At 47.7% G+C, this 19,051-nt stretch overlaps 1 pseudogene; it reads right to left on the minus strand.

Moving 5' to 3' along the window:
• Window positions 1-4,003: 4,003 nt before the first annotated feature.
• Window positions 4,004-5,067, minus strand: LOC123084269 (CEN-like protein 2; annotated as a pseudogene).
• Between the last annotated feature and the right edge of the window lie 13,984 nt (window positions 5,068-19,051).

The raw sequence follows: 19,051 nt of genomic DNA on the forward strand, positions 1-19,051 counted from the left end.
TTGGAAAGTCCCCATCACCTATATGAGCTAAAATTGAGATGGGGACTTTCCAACACTTTTCTCATGAATGAGATGGGGACTTTCCCAACACTTTTGTCGTGAATGCAAATGGCATGGCACGTATAGTTGGTGTATTCTGAATATTTTGATATATTATTTGCATTTTCTAAGTTTGTATGAATTTGTTTATGAAGTTTCAAAATGACGGTCAAATGGTCAAAGGGCAAAAGGATAAGACGAGCAAAGTGGTTTGGGCAGGAACACGTGTTTACGGAAACTAGGGGTAAACCACCGAGTGTGACCCAACTAGGGGCATAAACCCAATTATCCCTTTTTTGAAAAGAAGTCAAAGGGGGGATTTTCTTTTTTGTGTATTTTTTCTCATGAGGACAATGGAAGGTCAAGTATATTTTCAAAAATATTTTCAGATTTTTTAACTTTTTTATTGAATTGCTAAAAAGATCCCGTATAAGGTGTGGATTCCCCATAGTATTATGTTGATCCTACATGAAACTCTTAAAATATCATCAGTGTAACATGTCCTCGGTTATACGTAGGTCTAGCATTACTCTTCTTGAACAGGATTAGTCTCAGGTAACAACTACTCCTACTACTAAGGGACCACGAAACGAGAAAACTCAAAAGGCATGGGATCCATTTTTCTTGTTCATTTTCCTGTGCATACTTGTTTATACTGTATGCTATGATTGATCATGACGTGAAGTTGAGGATATATGCTGTCCCCTTTTGCATCCGTACATGTAGCCTTTAGGTGAACATGAGCCTTCCCTGTTATGCATGCATGACGGTTGTTGGGTCAGACATGCTTCACAATGTGGATGACTGGCCGAACAGCTAACCCGGCTTTGTCTTATAACAGATGCCTCGTAAGGCTGTTCATACATTAGCACTACAATCGGACTTAGCAAATTCGATCCTTTAAACACTTGTGGACGCGTCTGGACGTGTCCATAGACAGTGACCGGTCACGTCTTAAAATAATCCTGCCACAACTGAATACTTTAAATCAGAAACCTTCACATTCATACTACATGCAACGTAAACCTAATCTTAAGAGGAGCTCGTCTGGCTCCGTCGTGACCATGTCTGGCGGCCCGGCTGTGCCTCCCAGAGTGTTGGTTCGGTCGCCGATGATGTAGAGTGGGACATGGGAGACGAGCGGCTCATGTGACTCAAGGCGACATCGTATCCCATGCCCTACTCTTCCTCGCCGGAGCCCGGAATCCTGATGGTGCCGGCGGACATCAAATCGGTGATGGATCCGTCCTGGGACGAGCCGGGCAAACATCCACCACGACGCGACTACGGAGCCCGAACTGGTGCACCATACAGGGGAGCTGGAGAATGCGACTCCGCCTTGCCAACAACCATCGCCGCGAGGAAACTCGCCGCCTCCCGTGCCCGCTGCCTCACAAGGCGGGCACGCCGCGCCATGTTTGCGTTGGCCGACATCTATGGTGCGTTCACCTCCGCCTCAAACGCGCCAACGGAGGGGTTGCTCGTCCGCCATCGCATTCGGACGGACTGCACAGACTCCGATGAGGCAACGATGTCACACATCATCGCGGATCCATGCACCATTTTGGCGGACGCAATAGATTCCCAATGAAAGGAGTCCGAGCGCTGTCGTCCTCCAGGGAGCGGCGGAGCGCAAACAGGACAGTCATCTCCTCCTCGGGGCCGCGTGGGATGAAACTAGGGCTCGATGGATCTGAAGGTTTAGGACTCGGAATCTGCCGCTCGCCATGCCGGAGATCATCGGATGGGGCGAAGTGTAGTGGAGGGAGGCGGAATGGAGTGAAGGGCGGGGAGTGGAGTGGCTAGGATTTGGTCCAGGGAGCAGATGGGGATGATTATATATGGGGTCAGGTGGGCCAGTAGGGTCCGACATAGTGGACACGTCCGATCACGCCCGGGCCTCCCCATATCCGCCCTTATTTGGGCTGGATATGAGGGTTGTCAGTCAGGCCCGAGCATTTGAGTTCGGTTTGATGCACCGGTCTGGGTCGCTTCTTTTATCGGTTACTGACCGGGCCATGTGCTGGGGTGTTCGAAGCGGGTTTGAGGCACCCGCATGTAGATGCTCTTAGCTTTGTGTATGATATTGCACCTTCATAGTATTTCTCTGTTTGTATTTACTGTGCATATTAGCTTTGTTTTAAGTCAAATTTTGTAAATTGCAGAAAACAATACGAACATTTAACTATAAGCAAATATACTTAATGAAGGATCCAACGATATTTATGTTGTATTGTGGATGTTAATACTTTTTCTATAAACTTGGTCAAACTTTACAAAGTTGGACTTAAGACAAAGCCTAATATGTGGTGTAAATCAAAAATGGGAGGGACTAGATAATATTATGTGTTGGTATTTAAATGATTGCATTTATTATTTTAGATGAAACATACTCTCTCCGTCCGGGAAATACTTATCGGAGAAATGTATGCAGCTAGAAGACGTACTTTAGTTCTAGATGCATCCATCTTAATCCATTTCTACGATAAATAATTCCAGACTGAGGGAATATTAGTATTCCAATACCATGTCACGGTATCATGATATGATATTAGTATCCTTTCTTTTCTAACTTAATACTCTCTCCTGTCTGAATTAATTGATGCAACCTCTATAAAATGTCTTAATACTTAAATTGTATAGTGGTCATGTCAATTAATTCGGATCGGATAACTAAGTCTGTATGATACTGGGTTATGATATCCCGGCCCACTACGAGAGATTTGATTGATACATATACACCTAGCTTATATTACACCTTTAGTGTCTTTCATAAATGCGGCCTATTTAGCTGATGCATTTTTTTTCTTTTTTGAAAAGGAGGCTAGACCCTAGTTAGCAGATGCATATATTCCTAGATTATATTACTCGGATTTTGGTCTTTATTCCATAGGTGGAGTCGCACTAGCTGCTAGTTGCTTCATCCGTTAAAACTACTTTTACCTTCCATATTTGTTGATTGTCTTAGTTAGCCATTTGCTATAACCAGTAGGTTGTTAAATCTTCTATTATGCATCATGTTAGATATTATGACTTCATATATATTAACGTTAGTTTTTCGTGTATATAAACTATAGCTATGCATGTTGACCAGAAAGTGCACAAACTTAATTAAGGAAGGCATACGTAGGCGCAGTGGCGGAGACAGGCCCCAGGCAGTCTGGGCTGCTGCCTGGGGCGTGAGATGCATTTTCTTTGGGCATTGTAGCAGTACTGTAGCTACAGTGCTACAGTTCCCTGGAGGCTGCCTGGGGCGTCCTTTTCCTGCCGCCGCTACTGCGTAGGCGCATATATATGCTAATGATCAAAGATTGCCAAATCGACCAAAGGGGCGGGACACCAAAAATGGTGGGAAAAGGAGGGCCAAGAACTGATGCCTCTTCACACCAGCCACAACCAGCCATATCAATTAATATTACAAATTGCACACACACACACAACAGATACGGCAAGATCTGTATCTAATATACTCCGTACTCATCAGACAATCAGATCAACCAAGACATATATATATATATTTTAGAGCGGGGACGCTTGCCCGGCCTTAAAGATGAGGTTCCTTACAGGAAATGAAAATAGTACGAAGGTTCCAAACGGGTAAGAAGATTATAGGCCCTGAGGGCAACAACAGTAGCGCAGGTAGTGGGGCCACAAAGCCATTGCCTTTTCCACCTTTCACTAGCCCTACTCTACCAGACACGTCGACGGTCTTCTCTAGCTATCATTCTGCTCCCAGAGTCCCAGTGAACACGTACGTACAAAATAGGAGTTGAACTAAATTCACTCTTGTGGCGTACACAAGCTCACAGGTTGACTAGTAGGAGTAACAGTGGACAGTAGGAAGACTACCAGAAACAGTGGACACAAGACCCACGAGCAAACTCTTATTTGAACGGAGCCATATATATATAGCTAATACCAGTAGCTAAGCCATAGCTTGATCCAGAGGCTTGTTTGCATTTTTTCACATCAGCGGCGGCGCGCGGGCTGTCTCCCGCTGCGCGTTGAAGTAGACGGCGGCGACCGGGAGGCCGAGGTCGTTCTCGTCGGCGAAGCGGCGAGTGTTGAAGCAGTCCCTGGTGGAGGGAGCTCGAGGGTTCACAGCCTGCCGCTTCTTCTGTTTGGAACAGCACGAAGATGAACCTGTGAATGCCGATGTTGGGCATTGGGCTGTTCGTAGCTCACCACCTCGCTCCCTGCATGCATTAATCATGTTTATCCAGAAAAAAATAAGGATGTAGTCAGTCAATCAGGAAAAAAGGGGCACTGACCAAAAGAAGCATCAGTGTGCCAGGAATATCAGTGACGATCCTGCATGTTACACAAAAGCTCATTAGCCTCATAATTCATAAACAGTATTCTTATGCATAGCTGATCATATAAATTTGTGCCAATTTATGCTCACTAGACAAAAAACAGGTTTGATGCCCATAGGATAGCCACTAATGGGACACCAGATAATTAATTTGTGCTCAATCACTTGGACTGAGCAATTCGATATTACATGGCTCATGAGATATTTTTTTCCAATCTAGCTAACTATATATTTCTTTGTACTGGATGGACTTCTGATCGACTGAGCTAGGTTGGGTTAGTACAATTACCAGTGGAGATGCTCCCTCAGGTATGGATCGCTAGGCCCTGGCACATCCGGGTCCGTCATGACCTGAAGAGCAGCAATCATACTCGGTTATCAGCTGGATGCTAGCTAGCTTACTTTGTGTGTACGCGTCAGGTGGCCAAGGAGGAGAGGAAGCGCAAACCAGAGTGAAGAAAGATCTCATGTCGCCGCCCGGGACCTGAATGCGTGGCTTGGACACGACCGCCCGACGGCAAGAACTCCTGGCCATTGGACACCTGCTTGTCGGAGTTGTAGGTCACCGTCATATTCACCGTGGGGTTGAAGTTGTCAATGACCTCCCCGATGACCTTTCCGACGACGAGAGGGTTTCGGACCCTAGCCATGGCTACCTACTTGCTAGTAGTAGAAGCACCAAGTCTTGAGGAATGGGGAACTCTAACCTGATGGTTGTTGCCCGAGATTGGGTGGCGTAGAGGCTCTATTTATAGGTGTGCAACGGTCGAAGCACAGCAATCTCTCATTCCTAGAGAACTATTTTTTTAATTAATCGGTTATAACTCCCAAAGGCCTTTTGAGCTGGCAAAAAAAAATCCCCTCCCAACATATACGGAGAAACCTTTACCTCCAAATCCCCTCCTAAAGGCCAACTCCAGCGCACGACCCCAAACGGACGTCTGTTTGTCCGGATTCTGTCCGTTTAGGTAGGGCAATGGGGTCGTGTCCGGGCAGTTTCTGGGATGCGGTGGCCGCGCAGCCCAACGCATGGATGCATCCCGGCCGCATCCTGTCCACGTACTTTTTCTTTGCAAGCCCTTAACTTTTTTCATCATTCATTTTTGGCACATGGGAATACATCACCAAATTTTAACTAGAAAAACAAGACCAAGTAAAAACAAGAACTACAAGAATACATTTTAGAAAGATATCCAACTTCCATAACTGCTCCTGTAAGTTGGATTAGTGCCTTCTCGATGCATTCATTGGTTGATATGTGGAGAAGGCTCGATTTGCATGCTTCTTTTTTCTTCGAGTCTAAAGAAATAGAGCTTGCTTCCTCGCATCTAGTCTCATGTCTAGCCTCTATTCTAGCAACAAGTGCACTAGTCTCATCTCTAGCAAGTGCACGAACATCTACTAAATTGAGCTCTATCAATATATCGATGTACTATTCTTCCCAATACCAGAAACTTGCATTCATGCTACACAATAAAAATTTTAAGTTAGCACAATTAGTCAAATCCAAGAGCACAACTGAAGCTAAAAATAGCACATACCCATCGTTTAAGCACTTGATGAACACCCATCCGGGATGTTCCGGCGTTGTAGACACGCGGCGCACGACCTTCTTTAGGCAGTGGTCGCACTTAATGAGTTGGCAACGGTGCGCCGACGAGCTTTTGGGCTAGCACCGAGTCCGGCCAACCGCCATTCATGTATCTGTCGGCGGACCACCGACGGTGTAGATCCAAGCGGCTAGAGGAGGAGTCACTACCTGCATGCGGCCTTGCGGCCTTGTTCGGGGCCTTCTGGCCCGGTGCCTGGCCAGTCCATGGCGCGATGCGGGCCTCCCACAGCCGGAAGAGCTCAAGACCGACCGGAATCCGCTCCAAATCCGACCGCCGGGTGCGCAAATCAGGTGGCCGTGGTTGGGTAGCTCAGGGCGCCAAGGGGAAAGGCGGGGTGTGCGCGCGTCCGAGCTGCACAGCTGCAATGGGCTAGTGGCGGCGGTGGCGAGAGGAAGAGTGGAGAAGAGTGGAGGGGGTGCGACCGGAGGGAGGGAGGGGGCGGATAGAGAAAAACGCGTCCCTATGCCCAACCGACGGGCAGGCCAGGGGGAGAAAACACGCGCACACGGCCCGCCCGTCAGCGCACTATCCGTTCCACCCCAAAGCGGCGCAAACTTGGGCCGGGGATGGGTCGAAAGCGGGACAGAAAACGGACAAAAGTCCGTTTGAGCCCCGCACGCTGGGTTGTCTGGTTCGTCCGTTTTACCCCAAACGGATGCAGCACCGGACAGGATGGGATCGCGCGTTGGAGTTGGCCTAAGACCCTACTTTGCGCACGCGAGAACTTTCCTCCCCCAACTACCATTGTCGCCGACCCCGAGTTCGTCAACCTAGCTATTTTCACCGGTGGTGCCACCCCCATCTAACCCAAGCTGCCTCTCCCGGCCCATTCAAGGCCTACCAATGCCTCATCGCTAGTGTCGTCGCCGCCCGCCACCACCAATCAACTCGTGTGCCTCCATTCATCCTCCAATCTTACCTTGGCGGCAATGATGTCGTCAGCGACATCGAGGAAGCCCGTTGGTCCCACCGGAGAGGTGGGCGGCGGTGAGTCATGAGCCAAGGTAACCCCCAACATGTAATTATATAGGATGAAATTCATCTTTGATGGAGACAGAGGATTTGCCGGAATTTGAGTTTGGGCTCCCGAAGTGCAAGCGATGTAGGGCATCTCATATACTCTTTTCGCCGTGTTTGGAACGACTGAGCAACTGGGAAGAGGTTTCTAGATTTTCATTTGAATGGTTTTAAAGCTTGTGAATACACGGAGTGGATTGATGTTGTATGGGAAGACAGGGCAAAAGATGTGATTCGGGATGTTGCAAAGAAGAACAACAAACTTGAGAAAAAGAATCTAGGAAATTGAGATTGAAACTCAAATTAGGGGGATTAGGGCAAAGATGCATAGAGAGCAATTGAATTCGAGGGCGAGAATACTCGGATTTTGTTAGGATATTGATACTCCTCATGTTGGATGTAAGGCCATGACCATTTGAAGCCTTTAGGCAGGCCACAATTCTGCCAAAGCCCACTACACATTAGGGTTTATGACCTAGGGTCATTTTGGTCTTTGTGGGTGAGGGAAAGGGGCGTCTAGCCCTTCATCCAGCAGCTAGCCACCACCACAAGTGACAAAAATTAGGTTAGCCTCCATTGGAGAAGAAGAAGAAGAAGAAGAAGAAGAGAAAACAAGAGAGGAAGATTGAAGTTAGAGCGTGCAAGTAAGAAAAGGAAGCTTATTCCCAAGGGTGCGATGATCTTGATCCACTACATTCTCTCCTTCAACCTGTGATTCCATCATCCTTGGTGAGATTGTTTACATTCCTAGCTCTTGAGCGCCAAATCTTCTCAATGCCATCAATAATGAGAGATCTTGATGTATGAAAATTTGTTGTATACCATATTTGATTATAGTGAAAGAAGATTTGAGTGGTTTCGGCCATGGTCACGACAACGTGGGGGTTTTCCATGTAAAAATACCAGTTTTCATCTCACTTGAAACCGGCCCTGCAAAAGAGAAAGTGAGGACAAGTATTAAGTTTCGACCTAAGTTCTGGTTGACAAAACTTACTCCATATATGCAATGAAACATGAGTCAGCATAGAGGTGGTGTTGAGGTTACTTTTTTTGGAAGTGTTTCATATCACCATTAAGCTGCTAATTCCTAGTAGATTTTGAGTTGTCATCTTATTGGTGAAACTGAATACTTGAAATTCGATAAAACCTCTGTTTTCTTATTTTTCTTCCTTAACCATAAATCCAAAATTAATTCTACCTTCTTTCTTTTTCATGTATTTTTTTGATCAGGAAATACAAAATTATGTTATTTTGAAGTTACTCTAATCTCGTACACACACAAATTTGCAATTATTCATCTACTACTGGAATTTGGATTACGTGTTTGTTTTAATTGTTAAGAAAAACATGGATGGTTTGTAATGACAACTTCAAATTTAATGCAGCATCCAAAACTTGAGGATTTTTAGGAGTTTCATTTCGGGAATGGATTCTGGGGAGTTAATTATTTCCATTGGAGATGCTAGATGAAGGTGTTGAGTACAATATTTATTAGGAAAGACGAGATAGACTAAGATTTGATCTGGCTTGTCTTGCACTTTAAGTAGATGATTGTACTCCTATATATATACCCACGAGGCTCAAGCAATACAATGAACTATTCCACCAAATCCCTCTCTCCCTTCTAACATGATATCTATCGCAAGTCGATCCTAAACCCTAGCCGCCGCCGCTTCCGCACCCGCACGCCGCCCCCGGGACGGTCGGCCTCCATGATCGCCGTCGGGGCCACGCCGCCCGTACCTAGGGTTCGTCCGCCGGTCGTGTTGACCATCTATCCTAGAGAGTCTTTTCCTCGAGCCTTGCTCCGGGGTTTTCTCTCTCTCGCCGGTCATCTTGATCGAACGGTTTTTTTTGGTTTTCCGATCTATTCTTGATTGGTTTGCGTCGCCCACCGCCCTCATCGACCCCTAGCGCCTCTACTCCGACCCCGGCGCAACCAGCCGGCCTCTCCTCCGACCAAGCGGCCATGCGCCCCGAGGAGGCTCGTCAGGGCCAGCCGCCGTCCATGCGTCGGTCCGCCGTCACCCTGCGCCGGCCGTCACCGCCCTGCTCCGACCGGGACACCTGCATCGCCCCGACCCCGGCGGCCTTGCACCATGCAACGGCCAATCATAGTCGTCGGTCGCACGCCGGCCCGCCCATCGATGACATCACCCGCCTCCGCCGTGTCTGCACGGCGGCCCGGCAGTCTACCTCGCCGGCCTCGTTCTTGTCTGCGTCGGGATGGCTGCGTCAGGCTCGTCGGCTGCCTCAACTCAGACGCTGCTGCTCCGTTGGTCGCTCGGGCCTCGCTGCCCAGGCGCCGGCGTTGCTTTGGCGGCCCGGGTGCCGGTGCTGACAAGATTGTCCGCACGATGTCCCACGCCATCCGTCATCGTCGGCTTCATCTCGGACTCCGCCGCCATCACGCCTCCACCGAGCGGCGTCCCCGACCTCGCGCGCGATCAGCTTGATCACTCGCTCGCCGCTGCGATCCGCCTCATCTCCGCCGCGCGACCGACCTGGCCCGTCGGTTACGCGCGCCTCCGCTGGTCCCGTGAAGATCGTCCTCGAGTTCGGCGCGCCTCTCCACCGATCGAGCATCGGACTGCCGCTGCATCGCCCCGTCGGGCCGCCGCCCCGTGGTTCTCCTCGCGGCTGCATCGACTCGTGTGTCGCTGCTGCGTCGCCCCTTCGGGCCGTAGTGTCGCGATACGCGGTCCCTGAGGTCGTCCCTGTGGTTGCACCGACTCGCGAACCGCCGTTGTGTCGCCCCTTCGGGCCGCAGCGTCGCGGCCCGTGGTCCCCGCCGTCACCCCGACCCACCTGCCGCCGCTGCGTTGCCCCCTCGGGCCGTAGCGTCGCGGCCCGTGGTCCGCTCCGTCGTCATAGCGCATCGACCTCCCGTGGTATGCGCTGTGTCGTCTTCCTTGGCGCGGGAATGCCACCATCCGCGCCGGTCTTCGTCACGCTGTCAGGGTTTTTAACCGCCGCCGTCAGGCCGCCGCCGCCGCTCTTCTTTGGTCGCTGCCGTCGTTACCTTCAACAAGGACCGGACGTAGTCACACTCGATTCAACAAAAGTTGGTGAAACAGACACCCACTAGCCACCTGTGTGCAAAGCACGGCGGTAGAACCAGTCTCATGAACGCGGTCATGTAATGTCGGTCTGGGCCACTTCATCCAACAATACCGCTGAATCAAAGTATGACATGCTAGTAAGTAGTACGACTATTATCGCCAACAACTCTTTGTGTTCTACTCATGCATATAACATCTACGCATAGACCTAAATCGGATGCCACTGTTGGGGAACGCAGTATTTCAAAACTTTCCTACAATCACACAAGATCTATTTAGGAGAAGCATAGCAACGAGCGGGGAGAGTGTGTCCATGTACCCTCATAGACCGAAACCGGAAGCGTTTAGTAACGTGGTTGATGTAGTCGAATGTCTTTGCGATCCAACCGATCAAGTACCAAACGCACCGCACCTCCGTGATCTACACACGTTCATCTCGGCGACGTCTCTCGAACTCTAGATCCAGCTGAGGCCAAGGGAGAGTTTCGTCAGCACGACGGCATGGTGACGGTGATGATGAAGTTACCGACGCAGTGTTTCGCCTAAGCACTACGACAATATGACCGAGGTGGAAAACTGTGGAGGGGGCACCGCACACGGCTAAGAAATCAACTTGTGTGTCTATGGGGTGCCCCCTTCCCCGTATATAAAGGAGGGGAGCAGGGGCCAGCTGGCCTCAAGGGGCGCACCTAAGGGGGGAATCCTACTCCTACTAGGAGTAGGTTCCCCCCTTTCCTAGTCCAACAAGGAGGGGAATGAAGGAGGAAGGGGAGAGAAGGAAGGAGGCGGGCGCCGCCCCCACCCCTTGTCCAATTCGGACTGGGGGGCGCGCGCCACCTCCTGGCTGGCCCTCTCTCCTCTAAGGCCCATGGTGGCCCATTAACTTCTCGGGGGGGGGGGGGTTCCAGTAACCCTCCGGCACTCTGGTTTTATCCGAAACTCTCCGGAACACTTGTGGTGTCCGAACAACATGGTCCAATATATCAATCTTTATGTCTCGACCATTTCGATACTCCTCGTCATGTCTGTGATCTCATCCGGGACTCCGAACAACCTTTGGTACATCAAATCACATTAACTCACAATACCAATCGTCATCGAATGTTAAGCGTGCGGACCCAATGGGTTCAAGAACTATGTAGACATGATCAAGACACTTCTCTGGTCAATAACCAACAGTGGAACCTGGATGCCCATATTGGTTCCTACATATTCTATGAAAATATTTATCGGTTAAACCGCACAACAACATACGTTGTTCCCTTTGTCATTGGTATGTTACTTGCCCGAGATTCGGTCGTCGGTATCATCATACCTAGTTCAATCTCGTTATCGGCAAGTCTCTTTACTTGTTATGTAGTGCATCATCCCGCAACTAACTCATTAGTCACATTGCTTGCAAGGGTTACAGTGATGTGCATTACCGAGAGGGCCTAGAGATACCTCTCCGACAACCGGAGTGAAAAATCCTAATCTCGATCTATGCCAACTCAACAAACACCATCGGAGACACCTGTAGAGCATCTTTATAATCACCCAGTTATGTTGTGACGTTTGATAGCACACTAAGTGTTCCTCCGGTATTCGGGAGTTGCATAATCTCATAGTCATAGGAACATGTATAAGTAATGAAGAAAGCAATAGCAATAAACTAAACGATCATAGTGCTAAGCTAACGGATGGGTCTTGTCCATCACATCATTATCTAATTATGTGATCCCGTTCATCAAATGACAACACATGTCTATGGCTAGGAAACTTAACCATCTTTGATTAACGAGCTAGTCAATTAGAGGCATACTAGGGACACTATGTATTCACACATGTACTAAGTTTCCGGTTAATACAATTCTAGCATGAATGATAAACATTTATCATGATATAAGGAAATATAAATAACAACTTTATTATTGCCTCTAGGGCATATTTCCTTCACTAAATATCCCATAGCACCGCGTTAATTACAGCACAAGGCCTTTGGTTCCAGTTGGTGGCACGAACCGGGACCAATGCCCCCCTTTGGTCCCGGTTCGTGGCACCAACCGGGACCAATGCCCCCCTTTGGTCCCGGTTCGTGGCACCAATTGGGACCAAAGGTCATTGCTTCCCGCCCTTTGGGCTGACGAAAACTGACATTTGGTCCCGATTGGTGGCACCAACCGGGACTAAAGGGTGGCATTGGTCCCAGTTAGTGCCACGAACTGGGACCAATGCTCTGGGTATATAAGCCCACACTTAGCAGTTTCTCCAAAATCACTTGTTCTTCTGTGCCCCGACGCCCCCAGGCTGCTCCTCGTCGCCGTCATCGCCGAGCCCTGCCCCAACGCCGCCAGGCTGCTCCACCTCGTCGGTGTCGTCGTCGCCGCCGACGCCCTCGACACCCTCTGCCCCGACGTTGACGCTGCTCTCCGCGCCCCTGCCCTACCCCGATGCCGCCCGCCATACCCCCTGCCCCGACACCGCCCCTAGTGAGCACCGCGCCTTCCCCCGCGCCCCTGCCATGCCCCGCCGCTGCTGCCGTCCATTACTCTTTTTTCTTAAATGCTATTTTTAGATGTTTTTAGATGTTCTTATATGTTTTTTAGATGTTTTTAGATGTTCTTATATGTTGTTTTTAGATGTGTTTAGATGTTCATGATTTTTTAGATGTATGTATGTATGTATGTATGAGGGATCATCAATGTATTTTTTGTATGCATGTATGTATGAGGGATCATAGATGTTTTTTTAAAATAGATGTTTTATATGTATTTTTATCAGATTTTCTATCGTGCATAGACCGATTTTAGACCCTTGGCTCCATTCATCGATTTGTTCATAGAAATTTGTTCATATGTATGCAAGCGATGTCGTTGTCGATCTACCCCCTCCCCGATAACTTTGACATGAGGGGGGCGTCGGACATGCATGAGAGAGAGGCGGTCCGCTCATCGGACATGTCATGTGGAATTTTTTTGTACATATAGAAAACTCTGGTAACTTCGACATGAGGGGGGACGTCGATCGACCCCCTCTCGCCCGACCAACTCTCGAGTCCACCCAAACCGGGACTGAAAAAGTGTTGTTGAGGCCACCCCAAACCGAAACAAGTCTAGATATATCAGAAAAACAAGTCTAGATATATCAGACGATATGTAGATATGTCGGATATCGGGTTTGCTTTCTAATAAAGAATTGTTGTCATCTATGTATCATTTTATATTGCGGTGGACATATCGGGCGACCAACTCTTGAGGCCACCATAACCCTAGAAAAAAAGCGTTGTCGATCTCCTACCCCCTCCTGCCCCTACTCGACAAACTCTCGAGGCCACGAAACCCCTAGAAGAAAACTCCTGTAACTTCGACATGAGAGGGGGCGTCGATCAACCCCCTCTCTCCCAACCAACTCTCGAGTCCACCCAAACCAACATGATGAAAGTGACTAGATGAAATTTCCATGTGTCCTCAAGAATACTTTGCTTATTATTAGACCGTTCCGGCCTGTCCTTTGCTACAAAAAGGATGGGGTTACCTTACTACACTTTTGTTACCATTACTATTACTTGCTCGTTACAAATTATCTTGCTATCAAACTACCTGTTACCGACAATTTCTGTGTCTGCGGAAATTACCTTGCTGAAAACCGCTTGTCATTTCCTTCTGCTCCTCGTTGGGTTCGACACTCTAACTTATCAAGAGGACTACGATTGATCCCCTATACTTGTGGGTCATCATATCGCTCAAGCTTGGTGGAGGCTTAAATATATGATGTATACATGCCCCAATAATGAGCTCTCAAAGGAAATTATCTTACAAAAAATTTAAGCTCGGCTTTCTCATAATGATCAAACCATGCTCGATTCTTCTTCGACTGGCTCTTTTATGAAGGAAACTACTGAATTCAGATGGAACCTCCTGGAAAGAATTAAATGCAACTTCGAAGATTGGGAACTCGACAAAGGTAATGACTCAGGTATAACACTTAAGTTTGATTGTGTTAAATCTTTTATGGATGCCTATGCTTTTCACAAGTTTAGCAGTAAGTATGGACTTGACTCTGAGATATTAGCTTCTTTTTGTGAATCATTTGCTACTCATGTCGATCTTCCTAAAGAGAAATAGTTTAAATATCATCCACTTGTTAAAGAAATGATTGAGGAGCCAGTTATAGTTAAAGATGAAATTATCACGTCGGTGTGCGAAGGTGAGTCGTCGCCGGAGCTGGAGGTGGAGCCGACCGTCAGGTTAGAGTCGGAGCTGCACCTCATTCCCGACAGCCTGCGGAGCAGGCGGTCCTACTCCTTCACATGGCGGGCCACCTTCGCCATCGCCTCCTTGTTTGCATCGCGCTCCGACAACTCGATGGCAAGTCAGAGCACCTTGGCATTCTTGCGGTGGAGAAACCGCGCATCCGTCTTTGCCATCGTGAGAGAGCGATGGAGGACCGACGTGAGGAGCATGGCCTCGGGATAGACCGGCGCGCTGACATGGATCACCTCCCTTGTCGCTACCCTCTCCTTCACCTTATGTCACTCACGTGTAGGCTGCTCGTGCCTTGGACTAGGGTGTCCAGTGCGCGTCGGCCCCGGCACGGGCACGGGGACTTAGTCGTGGCCGGGTACCACCTCCGGACCAAAGGGCGGCGGTGGTGGTGGACAGCTTACCTCGAGGAGCGAAGCAACTGGAGCTGCGCATCGGACGGGAGGGGCAGGCGACATCGCTAGCGCTGCATTGACGGGCTCCAGGCTCTAACGAACACGCCACTGCCGGATCTGCCTTGGTTGACCATCGAACGCATCAACGCGATGCGGAGGGCGACCCCTCCACATCGTCGGGCCCCGCTTCGCATAGCAGACTTGCCCAGTCATCATTGAAGCCAGATTCCCCATCGGAAGCAGCGCTGCTTCGGTCGCCGGTCATCGAATGCACACGGAAGGATCGGAAGTGGAGTGGACAGAGGGAGGAGTGAAGTGGAGTTCAGATTTACTGCGGTCTAGGGTTTTCTGGATGGGGATATTTGTGGGGCAAGCATGGCCATGCTGGGCCAAGCCGACGTAGCGGGCGCACGCGGACCACCCCATATCCACCCCATATTTGGGCTGGACATGAGGGGTGCTGGCCAGTCCGAACTTTTGAGGCATGTTTGAGGTGCGTGGCTAGGTTGAAATTTCGTGACTGGTCAATGACTGAGCGGGCCACCAGGCGGCCCGGCCGCGCGTTTGGGGTGGGTTTGGGGTGCCCGGCTGTATATGCTCTTAGGCTACAAACCAAACATGGATGTAGCTCCAGTTGCGTGGCAATTATCTTTCTTCATTAGTAAATGCTAGAGTGAGATATATATGGGCTTTATTACATTCTTAGAAAAAGAAATAAAATAAGAAATCTTTGTCATTCAATCTGATTGGCAGGGTCGTATGTTAGCAAGTGCAACTGGAGCGGCTGAACATGGCCCTCAAAATTGGAGGCCCCCCACTTGATAGGTAATTAAGGTGTTAATTAAACAGAGAATTAATTAGAGTAAAAATGATGAAAATATCGCACCCCAAGTGACCTCCCACTTTTCTCTCCAATCGATCCGTCAATTACTCCTAGCGTCATTCTCTCCCTCCCCCTATCTCTAAGACTAGCCACAATGGAGAGTAACATACGCTAGTAATATACACATATCCTTAGACTAGGTAGTAACATAAGTGTGGTATCATGCAAAGCTACATTTATTAGGTTATAGACTCATATTGCATTGGGACATGTGATGTTACAGTAACTAACTAAGTTACTCAAACTACCTCTCTCATCATTAACTCATTGCCACATAAGCAAATTTGTTGAGCTGGACTCGATGTTACTGCTGAAGTTACTCCCACTATGGCTAGTCTAAGGCTGGTCATAGTGAGAGTAACTTAGCTAGTAACATAACGCACCCCAAGATAAATTTGCCTATATGACATGTAGTTAATGAGGAGAGAGGTGTTTAGAGTAAGACTAGTCACAGTGGGGAGTAACATAGAGTAGTAACATGCATATGTTACTAATCTATGTTACTACCTCCACAATGGGTAGTAACATATGTATTGTGTCATGGATCACTGCATTTATTACGTTATAGACTCATCTTTTTTTGATATGTGATATATTACAGTAACTAGTTATGTTATCACATGCCTCTCTTTCTTCATTTGTTACGTGTCACATCATCTATTTTGCCTAGAAAAGTGTGATCCTACCACCTATGTTGTTCCCACTGTAGGTAGTCTAACATAATATGTTACCATCACATAGCACTTCAAGATGAGTCTACAAGCTAATAAATACAACCACATATGACACTATTTCTATGTTACTCCTCACTATGAAGATAGTAATATAGACTGGTGTCATATGCATGACACTAGCATATCTTACTCCCCATTATGACTAGTCTAAATGCACTGACGCATTTTGCTGCTATTCCAAAAAACAATCAATTTCACAAGCCCCAAATTAAATCATGCACCCATCGTTTCCTTCCCATTTTCTTGTCCAATTCTCTTCGGGGCTAATGTGCTTTACGATTTCCCCGAAAGAAAGGCGTTAGTGGCAGCAAACTGTGGTCATGTACTCTTGGAATCACTCATCGGAGCTTCATGTGCAGTCTCGCATGATCTACAACCGAAGCCCTAGATATGAAGGTTGTGGCACTTCTCAGCACCCTATTCTTTTATTATTACTCCAGTTTATAAGTAGACTAGTCTATCCAGTTTGTTGTTCTTTCTTGAAGTTGTGTGCATGTGTGGTGGTGCAATTCTACATGAAAATTACACTGCTGCAGCGATTAACAAACTATGCTCCTAAATTTTGATTCGCACAGGGCCTCTCATTTTCTAGGTAGGACCCTCGATAAGGGGCTCGGTTGTAGATGTTCTTAGCTACAAACCAAATTGCATGGCCATAGCTCCAGGCAATTGTCTTTCTTTCGTAAAAGCTAGAGGGGGGCTTAGCCTCGTACCTGACAAAGTTGCATGGGGTACATACATATCTGTCAATGCAAGAGTTGTGAGTAATGATGCATATGATAGGTTCAATTCAATGGACTGGGATATGTGCGCGGCAGGGGACAGCTTTTGCTAGTACGGAAAACATCTATACAACTGGAAAATGCTCGGCGCTCATGGTTTGATTCCACGGCTGTTGTTCCTACGGGCTCCGTGAGGGTGGGGGTTGGGTTCTCAGAGTCGAGACGACTTCCCGCAGTCGACACGTCGACGAGGCTACTATTACGTTGGAGACTGAGTATCTTGTTTGTTGCAGGTCTTGTCAGTAGCACCGTGAGCCAGGATGTTGCCAAGTCTTGCCAAGACACGTCGACGAGACGAGGCTACTACTAGTGGCCTTATCTGTCAGGAACCCACCCAATCTGAAGCCCTGAAGAAGATTGACACTTTCAGTCACCGTGCATGCATGGATTGTACTACGCCTGCCAGGCATGTGCTCCTGCCGCCAAATTTTCTTCAACAACCAGTTCATTTGAGAGCCGCCAAGTTGAGAGTTGAGACGTCATGGAAAATCGTAATGGATCGGTTCAATGCACTACGAGTGAAAAACACTAGCAACTAGCAATAGCCACTATATGTAAGATGAGAGGGTGCCAGTGATAAAAATCGTAATTAGTTTAGGGCAGGCACGACCTGCTTGGCTCTTAGATTTACCAGGTCTCTCTCTATGGTTCATTTGGATATGTGACTCTGAGCTGAAGCCGTTCATGTAATTATTCCTATTTTCTTGAGATACTTGCATACACTTTTTCAACTGGCTATTCTAGTGTGGAAGCATCTTGTGATTCGTGGTCATCCTAAGCTTAAACAGCACCCCATGTACGCGCTCACCCTATAGAAGCATCTACAGGTGGACTTCCCAAATCTGAACTCTAGACGCCTGTGAAGGCGCCCAGTCAGTAACCAGGCGTGTTTGTTTTGGACCCCTATTTTTCGTCATGCACCCATACTTATTTTTTTCCTCATATCTTCGGTCACTTGTACGTGATTGATGAAGATGGAGAAAAAGAAAAAAAAAGACTAAAGAAAGAAAAATATGATCCAGAGTGGGCCGCGTCCTATGTGGCAGACTGATCGGACGCGTCCGGACGTGCCTGCGAGCCCTCATATCCTCCCAACATTTGTCCTCAATATGAGGGCTTGCGGACAGCCCGTACGTATCGGGAAGAGATGAGGGGTCCGGTTGGGTCATTTTTTTTTCTTCTCTCTCCTATCTGATCACTGACCGGTCACGTCCGTGGACATTTGAGGAGGATTTGAGGATGCCGGATGTAGATGCTCTAATCGGAAGTATTCCTTGATACGGTATGTATGTGATAGTGTGGCTTTCTTGAACAATAATCCTACATCTACGGACAACTGCTAAAGATTTACATACACTTTCTAACTAAATCCCCCACCCCTCCCCAAATCTCACCTGGGTGGGCCTCTTCCTCCCCCTATCGCCAATCATAATTCTCCATGTTGCTTCTTACGTTAATCTCATAATTAGAGCATGTACAATAGTTGATAAAACAATATTATCTTAAAGCTTGCATGCAATTTATATATGACAGTAAATGCAAGGAAATACACTTTGGTTTCTGGTTGTAGATACACCCTATATGGGGAGTTTTTTAATAATTAAACAAAAGGTCAAAATAGGTAAGAACTATTTTTAGAGTAAACTTGACTTACTTTTGCACTAGTATATAAATTTTGACGAAAAAAACCAAAGTTGATTTCACAACGAAAAAGACAAAATTTATTTGCTATTATAGGTCACTATTCACACTATTTTGGCTAAAAATTTGCCTTTTTTAAAGGGATAATTGGTTTTATGCCCCTAGTTGGGTCACACTTTGTTGGTTTACCCCTAGTTTCCAAAAATGCGTGTTCCTACCCAAACCACTTGGATCGTCTTATGCTTTTGCCCTTTGACTGCTTGACCATCATTTGAAAACTTCATCAAAAATATATACTAACTCAGAAAAGTTAAAATAAGATATCAAAA

This window comes from Triticum aestivum, chromosome 4A (genome assembly GCF_018294505.1).
Source record: "Triticum aestivum cultivar Chinese Spring chromosome 4A, IWGSC CS RefSeq v2.1, whole genome shotgun sequence".
NCBI classification, from domain to species: Eukaryota; Viridiplantae; Streptophyta; class Magnoliopsida; order Poales; family Poaceae; genus Triticum; species Triticum aestivum.